Source organism: Etheostoma spectabile, unplaced genomic scaffold (assembly GCF_008692095.1).
Source record: "Etheostoma spectabile isolate EspeVRDwgs_2016 unplaced genomic scaffold, UIUC_Espe_1.0 scaffold00001888, whole genome shotgun sequence".
Lineage (NCBI taxonomy): Eukaryota > Metazoa > Chordata > Actinopteri > Perciformes > Percidae > Etheostoma > Etheostoma spectabile.
The window spans coordinates 976-14,862 of NW_022602825.1; the positions used below are offsets into that span (position 1 = coordinate 976).

General features: G+C 40.1%; 1 pseudogene; it reads left to right on the forward strand.

Annotated features, from left to right (window-relative positions):
- The first annotated feature begins 214 nt into the window (after positions 1–214).
- Positions 215–7,989, forward strand: LOC116675454 (PIH1 domain-containing protein 1-like; annotated as a pseudogene).
- Positions 7,990–13,887: the final 5,898 nt, after the last annotated feature.

The following is a 13,887-nucleotide window of genomic DNA, read 5'->3' on the forward strand; positions in this document are numbered from 1 at the left end:
CAGCAGGTGATACATATCAGTTCTTTTTACTTCTGAACAATGAAGAATATAAGCTGTTTTGAGGGAAGCTAACGTCACGTCAGCAAACAGCTGTTTTATTCAGGTGAAACTACTTTAGAGCTGACTTTTTGTTGGGGCTGAATTACTTTCTATTGGATCAGTACATAGAGTACCATGAAACTTTTTTTTTTTTTTAACCAGAATTGTCCTTTAATTGTTATATTTTGTGTTTGAAAGTTGAATTCACTAACTGATTTTTGGCTGTAGCCATGACGACAGACTCCTCACTCCTCAACTCCGAGCTGGACTTACAGCAGCAAGAGGAGCTGTATCAACAGCTGCTGTTACAGGTAATACTATTTTAAAGTAAACTGGTTACTTTAGCGTAACACAAGTAAGAATTACAGGGTGATGGTAGCCTAGAAATCTAGACGCACCCTAGCGGCAGCAAATGTAATTTGCAGCTATCGTCAGTCTAGCAACTCTTCGTTGACTTGCGAGCTGGAAAAAACAAATTCTGGTCAGGCCAATCACATCGTGTATGGAGTTGGTGGGCGGGCTTAACATAAGGACAGCAGAGTTGCAACGGTTCGGCGTGAATCCCTGCTACAACAACCGTTTACCCAACCCCTCAGATTGAGCCTTGTCAATGGTGAGTTCCCAGACCCAACATCTTGATGTGGCTAGTCAGGCTAGGGTGATGTGTAACAGGAGCAAAAGTAGAGAATTGTCATAACGATACTGACTCAGTACTGTCAGTTACAGATCAGTATCCTTAGTAACAGTTAAAGGCTGTGCAGCCTCCCAAATCCATTTAGCCCAAGAGTGAGCTGGATGAAGAATACATAACCACTATGAAAGCACTGAAGGCCTGTGATGTACTGCAAACTTAATATTATTTTTCAAATCCTTTGAGTTAGGCTATTTTAATTTAGTCTGGGTATTTTTTTGCATCACTTTTTTTGTCCTCTGCTGCATTCAGATGAGGCATGATTTCTTGGAAATGTCTAATACGTATAACAAGCTAATTCTACACCATGCAAAAACTCCATGTTGTAAAACCCAGTGGTAAAACACAAACTTCCTTTTTAGTTTGTCTTGCCACATCATTAGCACATTAGTGGGCTTTCTTTCTGTTTGTGTTTGTTTTTCTTGACGTCTTCCTATTTCCTTGTAGTTTTTCAATACCTCATTCTTTTTATGTTATGTTTTTATGTTTTGATCTAGCTGAATATGTGTAAAATTTCCCAATGTGTCTGCATTCCATTCATGAACTTAAAGATACTGTTGGCTTCTATTTAGACCGTGGGAAAGATGCAGATGAAAACCCAGACTTCAAAGTAATCCGACCACAACCTGGTAAGTTGGTCCATGTGGCCTACTTAAGTAATGATTAGACCGAACACAAATAAAATTACTTTTTTTGGGGGGGGGGTTCCTTGACTGAGCTTAATAAAGAACAGTTTTTTATTTGAGGATTTAGGAAAATTTGGCTATAACCAAACAGAGTGTTAACTTTTCCCCTATTTCTTTGTCTGACAAAACCATCAGCTTTAACAGTTCCAGCACTTGATAAACGCTGGTGGGGGCTATCCACAGCAACCGTAACTAGGCTCAAACTCATATTGCTCAACTTGATTAGACTGAACCTCGGACAATAACTAACTCTAGGCGTAACAGTAGTGGCACCTCTCTAAATAAAGAAAAAAAACAAACGTGTTAAGTACATTTGTTAAGCCACAAAACTCATAGTCACTTCCAAATAATTACTTGGATTCCATGAGAAATATAAAATACACTCTTAACCACATATTCTCCCATAAATATTCTTACAATTCAGAAACAATTTTCAGAAAATATAATTAAATCACTTTCGCTCCAATGTGCAGCCTGTGCTCCACACGCATACCTGGATTTCAACACACATATATCTCCCCTCTAAATTAAGCAGAAAACATACAAATGGACATCGCTTAACAGTCAGCATACATTGTTAGGAGATAATTTGCTTATACATGTACTTTAGCATTACTTACACTAACCCCGCTGTTCAGTGTTGCCCTCAGCGTGGCGGAGATACGTACACAAAACTCCCACAGATCTACAGAAATCGTCAGGAATACTAAATCTTTTTACCGAACTTTATGGGGATATTTACCTTACACATAAACAGAAATCCATGCCACGGCAGTCAGTCACCTACTGGTACTGCCGCTGCCTTGTTTCTGGTGTTTCTGCAAAACTAGGCGCTAACGTGAGATTTGCCTTGCCCGTACTCATAGCATAACAATTCCCCCCTCCTGAGTGAAAAGAATGCTACTAGAGTATCCCAAAGCAAACTACATAACACCTCTTAAGGAGAAAACCCTTGTTCACCTGGCTACATACAAAATACAAGTTTTATAAAATCTTCAAATGTCAAAGTGCCACAGTTTGTTCATGGATAGGGAATATTGTGGTTGTGGCTTGGTTGTTTTCATCTTTGTCTCTCCCTTCTCCTCTCTCCGTCTTAGGCATGTGTGTGAAGACTGTCTCAGTGCCAGGCAAGCAGAAGGTCTTTGTCAACATCTGTCAGTCAAACTCTGTCCCAATGCCTCCTGAACTCTCCAGAGAGGAGCTGGTGGAACTGCTCCAATCAGAAGATCCAAGCGGCTTCAGAGTTCCCATGAGCCTCGGAGAGCCACACGCTGAAGTAGACAACAGTATGTGACTAAAGTCACACACGACACATACCACATTTGTTAGTGACGTTTTCTTCATTGTCCCCCATTCCATTCGTATGCAATTCAACTCAGACCTGGCGGCATTTTTAGTCATTAAACCTTTCATTTACATTCCAGTGTGCAACAGATATTACTCATTGTTTAAATAATAATAATAAAACAAATCACAGCTGTCTCCCTCAGGGCCTAACGGTTGCGCAAAGCTAGTGTCATTGTGGAGCAACATCTAGGTCACACAGTTAACGCCCCACATAGGCGGAATGTTTGGCAGCGGCATGGGGGTTCAAATCCAACCCCGGGCCCTTTGCTGCATGTCGGCCCAAATCTTTAAGTTAGTGTCATTGCAAAACTAATTAATTGTAACAATTTATCACTGCAAGAAACATACATTACAAAAGGCGTTTTGCACAGCAAGACATGCTTTCTTATGTTCCTAATGGCACTTTCTGTAGAAGCTACGTTTGTGGTGGTTTGCAGCAATAGAAAAGCCTTGTAGTTACACCTCGCTTCTTTTTATAGTCCGGTGGGTTAAATAATCAGCCACGGCATTGAACTCCTGGCACAAGAGTAATGTGTGGACATATTCCTTTTGTAGTCACAGTAAACTTTGAAATGGGTGATCCCAGAGGCACTGCACGTAAACAAAAAGAGTACTCCAAACAATCTTATAGTGATACTTTAGATGACAAAAATGATGTTCTCTGCAGGTTCACGCCAAGTGTGAACTTCATGTGAACTTCTTGTTTTCTCAAAGGCTTACATTAACCACACCAAATTCCATTCTCAAATGTAGCGCTTTTAAGTTTCTTTAAATAGTTATTAGTTAGGCCTACTTTTCCAGATATTTATCAGTTACTTTCCCCAATCCACACGATCCACATCTGTATGTCTTTTTACTCTCTTTCAGACTCTCAGGGTTGCACAGCATATGATGTGGTCATTAACCAGGAGTTCTTCCAGAAGTGCCAGGTCTGTGTCCGTCTGTTTTATTTTTACTCTTGGAGTCTACTGGAATAGGATAACATGTTTTGTTGTTCTAAAAGTATGTTTCTCTTTCTGAGCTCTTGGCCCAGCTTCCTGCCGATTAGTCAGCAGTAACTGCAACAGTATGCTGAATAAAAACAGATCTAAAATTTACAACATAAAATTGTCTATTATAAATTTGCTGAGGTAAAAAGTGAAACATCAAACTTTGCCACTGTGTGTAGTGTTCCTTTGAATCATATGTTTTGTGATTGTCTGTGATTTTTCTACGCTTAACAACAGATGGCCATACTTATATTCTGTTACGCCTCCTGTTGGCTGTGGTATAGATGCTCCGTGAGAAGAAACAAAAGTCCTAACCTTCCAATGTGTAACAATAGGAAATGTGTCTTGTAGATGGATCCCTTGTTCCAGCAGTTTGTTATCCTGGTGTCTTTAGAGGGTTTGGAGAACAAATACAATCTGGAGCTAAGTAGAGGTGCGTCTGTGTGAAAATGTCTAATATTGGCCGGCTCTAGTCTGTGGTGTGTTATTAAGAGGAGATGTGTGTGTGGTGTGTTATTGAGAGCAGATGTGGTGTGTTCTTGAGAGCAGATGTTGATTTTCATTTATTTATTTATTTCTGCAGACTGGAAGGTGTTGAAGAACAGAAAGTTTTTGGTTCTGTAAGCGAGCAAAACATCCGGACAAAGAGCAGGCCGGGTGATTCAAGAGTTGCAGCCTCAGTACGTCCTTCTGACTCTCTCTCTCTGAGTGACAAAACTTGAGTGACATCTGGAGCCTGTTGCAGAATTCTTTTTTTCTATCAGACACAGTAAACTGTGTTTCAAAGGATATTCTTTTGGAATCTGAGGGATAATCCGACATGTCTTTTAAAACCGCCAAGTTTCTTTTTGTAGCTTACAAAATGAACTTTAATCAGATAAAGCTCATAAAATCAGGATACTTGCATTTATGGTTGTAGTCCTGCAGGGCTCCTGTGACCTTTAAAGTCTATAACATTACAAAGACTATATTAGATCATGAACTTGTATGGGAATTTCCTGTGTATTGACTAATGCCACGGGCTGAGACATGTACATTTCTCTTAATTGGAAAAAGTTATCAAAAACAGCACAGAGAAAGATGTTTTTTCAGTGAGTTCTATGATTTGTACCACACGCTCCTATCTCCCACTCTATGTCTCTTCTCCTACAGGGAGAGCTCCACTGTTACAGCCAAAAGGTAAACCTCTTCTTATCTGCCTTTTTGACATACTATTCAAAGTCAGAGCAAATTGTGAGACAGGTTTACTTTTACCAGTGTTGTTTTTCTTTGTGTTTCCACTTCTGGTTAGTCTTTCTCCGTGTCTGTTTTTAATCTTGTCCATTTCCTCACCGTCTCCAGACCAGAGTTCACCTTGCTTGTAGAGCCTCCTGTTGGTGATCCAGAGTACCTCATTGCAGAAATAAAACTTCCCGGAGTGGTGAGGCATACAACACACACATACAGCACCAGTCAAAGGTTTGGACTTTTCTTTCTTGTTCTTGGAAAGTGTGTCCAGACCGTACCCAGACTGTTACTGTACATAAACACACTTTAGTTTCCCTGCTTTCTTCTAACCCTATTTCTTTTTCTTTCTTTCTTTCTTCTGATCCATTTAAACCTTTCCATTAGGAAAGTTTACTTGGAAACAGTATATAAACAGAAAAAGGCCTAAAAACTATAACACATAGGACAAAAAGGAACAAAACCAAATTGCCACTTTGCAACTTAAACTTAAACTGTGATTTTGAGTTCCATAGCGCAACCATTTGGGAGATATTTTGTGATACTGCGTAAAATTGCTGAAGAGATAAATAGATAAATTGGCAAAATTCCAATGTATGAAGCAAACTCTAAATCTCCATGTGCTGCCTCCACCACAGTGACAAAGAGCCGGTTGAAAATCACAGCCGTCAATCATAAATCATACTAAAACCCAAACTTATCAGAAAATGATGCATAATGAATCCTGCTGGAATGCTATTCCTTATTTCATTTGGCTATTTGGGTTTTTTGGGGTAATGTGGGCATTTGTACAAAACAAAAACCAAGCATTTGAATACAGATTGCATTTGGCTGAGCCCTACAGGTGACACGGCACCAGTATTTTTTCGTCCATCATTCTGTAGATCCCTTACTGAGTTTTCCTCTTACTTTCATTCTTGTCAGGGTAGAATATCAATTTCAGAGCAATTAAAAGGACTGTAGCATCCAGTCAATATTGAGAAGGCCAGAACTGATGGTTTGATTACTTTTAATGCTTTCCTTGTCCTCAACCAACGTAAGAGCTGTGTACAACACAAATAAACCATGCATTACCATCATATTTTGAACGTTACACAGCTCATTAAATTACTTTCAACACGATAGCATTACTAAATTAAACATGTTACGTTACATTTCAAGTAGGCTAGCACATATATATTTATCATTAACTTTACAAACCTTGTTCCCCAATTGACCGAAGCTAAACCTTGTAGTTTTAACTGTTTTTCCGTGGCTTTTTACTGTTTTTAACCGCGAACCCTTTCAGACTTTCCTTTCCGTCGTTCGTCCTTTCCGTCGTTTTCCCGGTTCATTTACGTCACTATACTTACAAAATAGTGTTTTAACTACTGTATTGGCCTTTACAAGGACAGTAATCCAGAATAAGTATGAAAATGAATCATGCATCTGTAATTTTCTAGAATCCTTTTTTTTTTGTAAATAACCAATCAGTTCAGATGAAGTCTTCTCATTGCCAATCCATGCTGTATTAATCCATGGAAAAAAATACAGTCAGATGAGCTCCTTTAGCATGAGATGTTGTCATGTCAAGTTCTACGTCACCACGTCTCCTGCAGTACATGATCGATAGATGCAGAGACAGTGAGTGTAGCAGAGTCTCAGCTGGGTCAACTTGTTTCCTGTGCAGCCGTCGTCCCGCTCTCTGGTTCTGGACGTCGGAGAGGACCGCCTTGTGGTGACAGCTCGACCCTCACTCTTCCATCTGGACATCTTCCATCCCTTCATCATCCACCAGGAGAACAGTGTGGCCCAGTACAACAACAGCACTCAGGTACACAAGCACGCACGCATAGGGCTGGGTATCAATCAAAAATTTTCGATACCGGTACCAATACCGATACCTTTACTTCGATATCGGTTCCTGAACGATACCTTTTTCAATACCAGTTTTATAATATCAATTCTGAGAAAAAGAAAATCACACACATCAGAGTCAGAGGCCACTGTGAGGAGAATATAAAAATAACAGTGAAGATAAGGTTAGCTGTTTAACCAGCTGACCCAATGGATAAGCATATTTTTACAAACATGGACAAAGTATTGTCTGTAAATGTTAGCTTTTGATTTAGCTAGCTACGCAGCAATAAAATAAGGCTACACGCTAACTCAGCACGATGCACGTGTTAAGTTGCAGTAACGCTAATAAACATAAACCTGTTGAAATCCCAGACACAGTGCCGTCCTCGGTAGCCTACTCTTTGATGAGGCGGAGTCCGGTGGTGGATATTTTGAATCACTCGGAGTCGGCTCTGGTTTTGCATTGCCCACAGGCGGCTGAGAGGAGGAGGGCTGCGCAGGCCTGCGGTCCGCTCTTCTAGGTGGCATTTTTAAGCGGTACAACGTTGCTCGCAACCATTTTACAACAGATGCACGTGAACCCCGTCTGTCGGCGTAACCACGTATGTATTTTTCTTGGGTAACGCAATCACGTTTAACGTTACAGCCAATCACCGAAACTTGGCACCGAAAGACGAGGCATAATTTGATACTGTGTAAAACCGAAACATTTCGGTCGGTACCATAAAAAAACCGAAGTTCGGTACCCAGCCCTACGCACGCAAGCATATGGTATGTGCTGCACACTAACAGGCCCAAATTCAGATTATGATACTGTTCTTTTTTCCCCATCACTTTATAAAATGGATGTTTTTTGTTAAATGTGTTTAAAAAAAAAAAAAAAGGAAAAAGAAAACACAATTATGTGGAATGTTTGAATGCGCAGAAACATTTGAACATGAGCAGAACCTTTGCTGAAACATATCTGAGCCATTAAAGTCCAGGGATTTATAAATGAATTAAAACTACATTATTTCTCTTAACATACTGTACACTTTGTCCTTGTCTTCTTTTTCCAGATACTTACAGTCACTATGCCCGTGGTATCTTCATGAAACTACATAAATAATGTCCAGTTATTTATTTATTTTTTCCAAAATGTCACTGTCATAATTAAAGTGTTTTTATAAAGTCACATTTCTCTGTGTTATTTGATTCAAGACTTTTACCTCCATTAAAAAGGCAGAAGGTCCCATAGCCTGCAAAAGGTTTGGGTCTCTTCTCACACTTCTGGACCTAATGTCCCAAGATGTCCCAGCCCTGTCTTGGTTATTGTGGTTTTTAAACTGTTCTTAGATGCATTGTAAAGTATTGACTGTACTTGTCAGATTCAGGAGTCTGTTTGAGGAAGGAGTTTAACAAACTCTGAGTCTAACCCTGAACTCTGACTTGATTTACCCTGAGATGGGAGTTTTTGGTTCTAGAACAGCTGATTGAGTTGGTTCAACCAACTCAGAGTAGGTTCACTTAAAGTTAAACGTATGCAACACCGCAATAAAAAGTCAACATGAATGGAGCCATGATACTACGATTCACCATGGTTACAACAACAAACAAACTGGTCGGCGGAAATACTCATGCGCACATACAGCGAGTTAGAACATGTATTTAGTTAAAAAAGTAACACAGCGGCTGCTGTAAAAGAGAGAATTTGGATTGGAGAAAGTTGCTGCTAGATTAAATGCGTAAATTCCAATATATTGTATTAATATTTTCTATCTAAGTATAATATTACTGGTGAAATGGTATTGAACCTATAATAGGTTTCACTTAGGTGCAATCCTGCGGGCGAAAAAGTCACAGGCCAACTAATCCCATTCAGAGGCTGCAGCACCATCATTAACAGAATTGTAATTCATTTTTGAATTGCTCTTACTGGTTTGTTGCCGTGCAGGGAACACTACAAAAACGTTTAAAACACGTTTCAGATTGAGTCGCAGTCTTCAGCGCTTTGCTACAGTGGCTTTACTAATATGATAGACTGGGAAGAGAAACGATACCACTCAAATACAGTATCTACAAATGAAAATGCATCTATAGTCGGGGCCTCAATATTATCTGTAGGGGTGGCTGTGGCTCAGTGGTAGAGCGGTTGCCTGCCATTCGGAAGGTTGGTGGTTCGATCCCTGTCCCTGCAGTCCCATGTCGAAGTGTCCTTGGGCAAGACACTGAACCCCGAATTGCCCCCGGTGCTGTGCATCGGAGTGTGAATGTGAATGTATGAATGTTTATCTGATGAGCAGGTGAATGTTTCCTGTAGATGCCTTGAGCAGTCGTTAAGACTAGGAAAGCGCTATATAAATACAGCATATTTACATCTCCTGACGTATGTTTAACTTCCTGTGAAGGGATACAGCTTCTTCATCAACGGGAGCATTTACAAAAACAAATGCCATGTTTTGAGAAAAAAAAGATTTATAGTCTGCCTAACACAGTTAATAAACTGTTTTTTTATTCATGAAAATAACAAACTGCGCCTGATACAAACTGAATAAATGAATGAATGAGGAAATGAAAGAGCGCTGTGTCAGAGGGTGGAGACAGAGAATAAAACCTGCTCCCGACAGGGTAGGTTCACAGGCTCAGTTACCATAGTAACTGACTCTGACTCTCTTTCTGAAACGGGCTGGAGTTACCTCTCTCAGGTTTGATTAACCTCCCTTTCTGAAACAGAAAACCCAGAGTTTCCCTCATCTCAGGGTTAACAAACTCTTTCTGAAACTGACCCCAGGAGTGCCTCTGCGTACAGCAGTTTGAAATCTGCAGACAACGTAGCAAAACGTTTTACACGCTTCTCTAATGCTCCAAAACAGACGTTGAAGGCAACAGTTACATTAAGTACAACAGTCTAGAGCTTTATACACAAACTCGCTGTAGTATATGGCAGATATGTTTACAAGTCATATTTTGAAAGTCAAGTCTCAAGTCTTTGAGCTTGAGTCCAAGTCAAGTCTGGAAGACAAAGAGAAAGTAATCAGAGAATTATGTTCAGATGCATATAAACAAATAGAAATGATACTGGCTGGCTGTGTAAGCATTTTGTTAGATAAACTTCCATCATACAGCTCTCTGAATTTTTCAGAGCTCGTGTGAAACATAAGAAATTATGTTTAAGTTTTTCAGGCCATCAAACAACTTAATGTTGATAAAAGTAATGTTCTTATTGTATAAGAACGCTGATGAAAAGGACATTGATAGTTACAGACATTTGACTATAATGAATAGCCTACTGATTATAAAATATTAGCCAAAGTAGTTATGAATAGATTAAATAATATATTAGATGAAATTATAGAAGGAGAACAAACGTGTGCCATAAAAGGCAGTTTAATGTGGGATAACCTCTGCACACTGAGAGAAATAATAAATAAACCCGCTATATGGCCACTTCCAGCTGTAGTTGGAAAAACAACAGACGGGACAATGGTGCATTTACGTAAAACTGAAAAGCCATATGGTGCATTTAAAGTTATAGTAAAATATAAAATAAAATAGTTTTTTTCTCTATTTTAACAGCAATTAACTGGTGAAAAAAGTTATTACATTTTAAATAAATCATTTAAATTTGACCATATGGCTTTAGCAATTAAGAGGCCTTCAATGTCGCCAACTGTTTTTTTGTTTTTTTAAGTGTCTGTTGAGGCAAAGTATCATTTTAGCACCAGTAACGGAATTATCCATAGACAGTATAAGAAATGGACAATGTCCCTGTGTTGTTTTTAACAGAGACCAGTGAAGTCTATTGGAAGCACTTTCCCGGTGATGGCAGGCGTTACTGCGTAGCCTCCAACTGAGCTTGACGACATAGATGTGACATGAGCAACCTGTCTGAAAGTTGTAAGTCTTCTGGTAGCTGTGCAAGAGAAATCTCAATCATTCCCAATCAGCAGAGACGGAGAGGTAGGTATAAGTTAGGAGATAACATAGACACAGGGTAATTACTGCTAACTAAAATGCTAGTTAACATTAGTAACTAAACCTAAACAGCTAATGTTAGTTGAAACTGCCTGTGAGCTTATCCTGTGCTGTTTGGTAATTCCTCTGCTGCATACAGCATGGTCGCATGACACAAACCTATTTTTACAAAAACGTCTGCTACGGTTCATAACGTAAGATACAAGGTAATGGAGCCTTTTATACACTGTCCTGTTTTTTTTTTTTAGAAATAAACAATGGACAAATAGAGTCTTTACACGCCTCAGATGAAAAGTTATTTGCTGTCAAAATGAACGGCAGTCAATGGAATGCAAATGGTGGGTGAGTGCTAGGTAGCATCCAAATGGCACCATGGGAGCTACGCTTTGTGGATGCTGGCTTAACCCCTTGGAAATAATCCAAACATTAACAGGTAGAGAGGACACTTAAATACAGTCAATATTGGCTTACTTTTAAGTGTTTATGAGAAAAAAAATGTAGTAGGTTCTGATTATGTTAATGTTATTTTTTTCCCAGCGTAGCCTACCGTACATTCCTAGAGTGACAGTTGGAGGTTTCCCCTCATCTGCTGTTGGCCAGTTGGCCTCTGAGCAGCTCTACTGAAGCCCTGCTGGATCTCAGGCATACTCTGGCTGTCCAGGGAGGGGAAAATGCTTCTCTTTTTTTATGTTCCACACCCAGATTGTCTACAAGCTTTAGCTTTCAGCAGCAGGAATCAGCAGAAGTACAGTACCCTACAGGGTCTTTGTTTTCATCGGCCCAAGTGAAAATATCACACTTACCTGAATCTCCAGAGTTTTGCAAATCAGTTAAATTAGTCATGACCTTTATGAAAATGAATGACAACACATTATTGTGGTGAACAAAAAATCCAATTGAATGGCTCTTTCCCTTCATAGAAGAAGAAGAGATGCTTTTATTAATCCCCAAGGTGAAATTACATTGTACAATCTGTTATTATATATTACACGCAGGACCTTATACATGCACTAATGGAGAAATGTCACATGTAGGGGGCTGCCCATCAGGGACAATTCTGGGCCCTGTAGAAAGACATTTTCTATGGGCCCCTCCCCGCATCCACAGCTATTCATTCTAGCATCTTTTTGGACCCCCCTGACATGAGGGCCCTGGGTACTCAGTCCTCCTCCCCCCAGCGCGACACCCCTGCTGCCCATTAAAGGCGCCCTAAGCAGTTGGGGTTTTGTTGCCTTGCTCAATGGCCCATTGGCAATGCTCAGTAGGTGAACTGGCATTACTCCAGCTACTAGTTCACAATTTGTACTTGGTCCGTACCTTGAACCAACGACACTCCGGTTCCCAAGCCAAGTCTCTACAGATTGAGCTACTGCCACCCCCTAATAGGTGAGTAGTACAAAGTCACACTTAATCAAAAAGTTACGTGTGAATGTTGCGTGTGAAAGTTCAATCTTGAATTTGGGGACAGTAGTTTCAACCATCTCCAGTGGCCTTCCTCAGGTTCACTTCACTGAGGAATCCGTTTCCACCAGTTTGGAGCAGTGTTGGAGGCAGTTGCACAACGCACAACTAAGGTAAACTATGTTCCTTTCTCCATCCTCTCTTTCCAACCTGTAGACTAAGACACGCCCACTGGTGTCATGGTACGCGGGTTAAGGAAAACCTGCTATTAATTTGTTTCAGCTAGGAACCAACTGTTCGGGATGTGAACCAATTTATTTTTTGGTTCAAATTCATGTGTGTGAATTGGGACGGTATGGAGCCCCCATGGGGTCAGCTGAGAAAAAACTAAACGGTGCGCACAGAACACAAATCTTTTCCCCTGGTTTATTAAACTGAAAGCATGGATTCATAATCCGTGCTTTTGGTTTTATAAACGTGAGCAAAGTAGGAAAGATATTCACAGATTCAAACTTCTGGGTTCAATGACTATATAGCGAAATTACATTTAATCACAAATGATGCATCTTTCCTAACGTGGTAAGGTTAATGGCTGCTACTAGAGACCAATGTTATTTCTCCAGGTTGGAGGACAGCTCGTTGTTAACCTTACTACATTAGGAAAGATGCGACATTTGTGATTTAATATTGATCCCAGAAGTTTGAGTCTGTGAATATCTTTACTACTTTGCTCCCGTTTACAAAACCAAGAGCGCAGATCATGAATCCGTGCTCACAGTTTTCTTGTTTTCTCAGCTGACCCCAGGGGGGCTCCGTAGAATGGAACCCGTTCCATGTGGGTGGAAAAGGAGTATCAGTGAAGTCAAGAAAACAGGAGACTGAACCTCTTTCTGAATCCTTAATGAAATAAGTTCTCTTTAAGGTACAAAATGACAGTTGTCTGTGTCCACCGTTTCCCCTCCCTGGCGATTGCTACCGTGGAAAACCAAAGCGCCTTCCTTTTCCTGTTTCAGTTGCGCAATGGTTGACGCACTTCCTTTGTGCCGTAAATCAAGCCTTCATTTTCCCAGGAGATCGAACCTGGTGGCAGACAGAATTTCATAGTGAAAACAAGAGTAGGGAACCAATCTAAACTTTGATGGTGCCATCAATTTATTGCAATTACATTGTCAACATTTACTTCATGATTACTGTATCTTTTAAATGTAGCCACTTACAATTACCAGTGTCTTCAGTACATATCTTTGGCCATAAATATAAATAGAGGAACTTTTTAATTTTGCTGTATGACCTCTTTAACACCATTTAGAAATGTAGCAAGCACAGTGACGTCAACAACAAGAGGTCAGACCAAATCACAGCAATCACTTTGTAAAGCAGTGTCATAACTTATTGCCTGTGTTATTTCTAGGTGGAGCTCTTTCTGTGAACTGGAAACCTTCCCTACATGGAAAAAGCCAATGAGTGAAATCACTCTTCTATAACTGGATCAGGGCTGCTCATCCCTCTGCCTGTCGCATCCCCCCGTACTCCTCTTTTCTATCTCTCTTCCTACTGTTGCTGAGCCTCCACATCTGTTGGGCTCACTCTGATCTCACGCTTCTCCCTCACTATATAGTTAAGAAGTGAGTGGGACCAGAAGTAAAAATGTCATAACTTTTTCCCGTAGACACTGTTGACAATGTTTGGTTTTTCGATTGATAACATTTCCAAAACA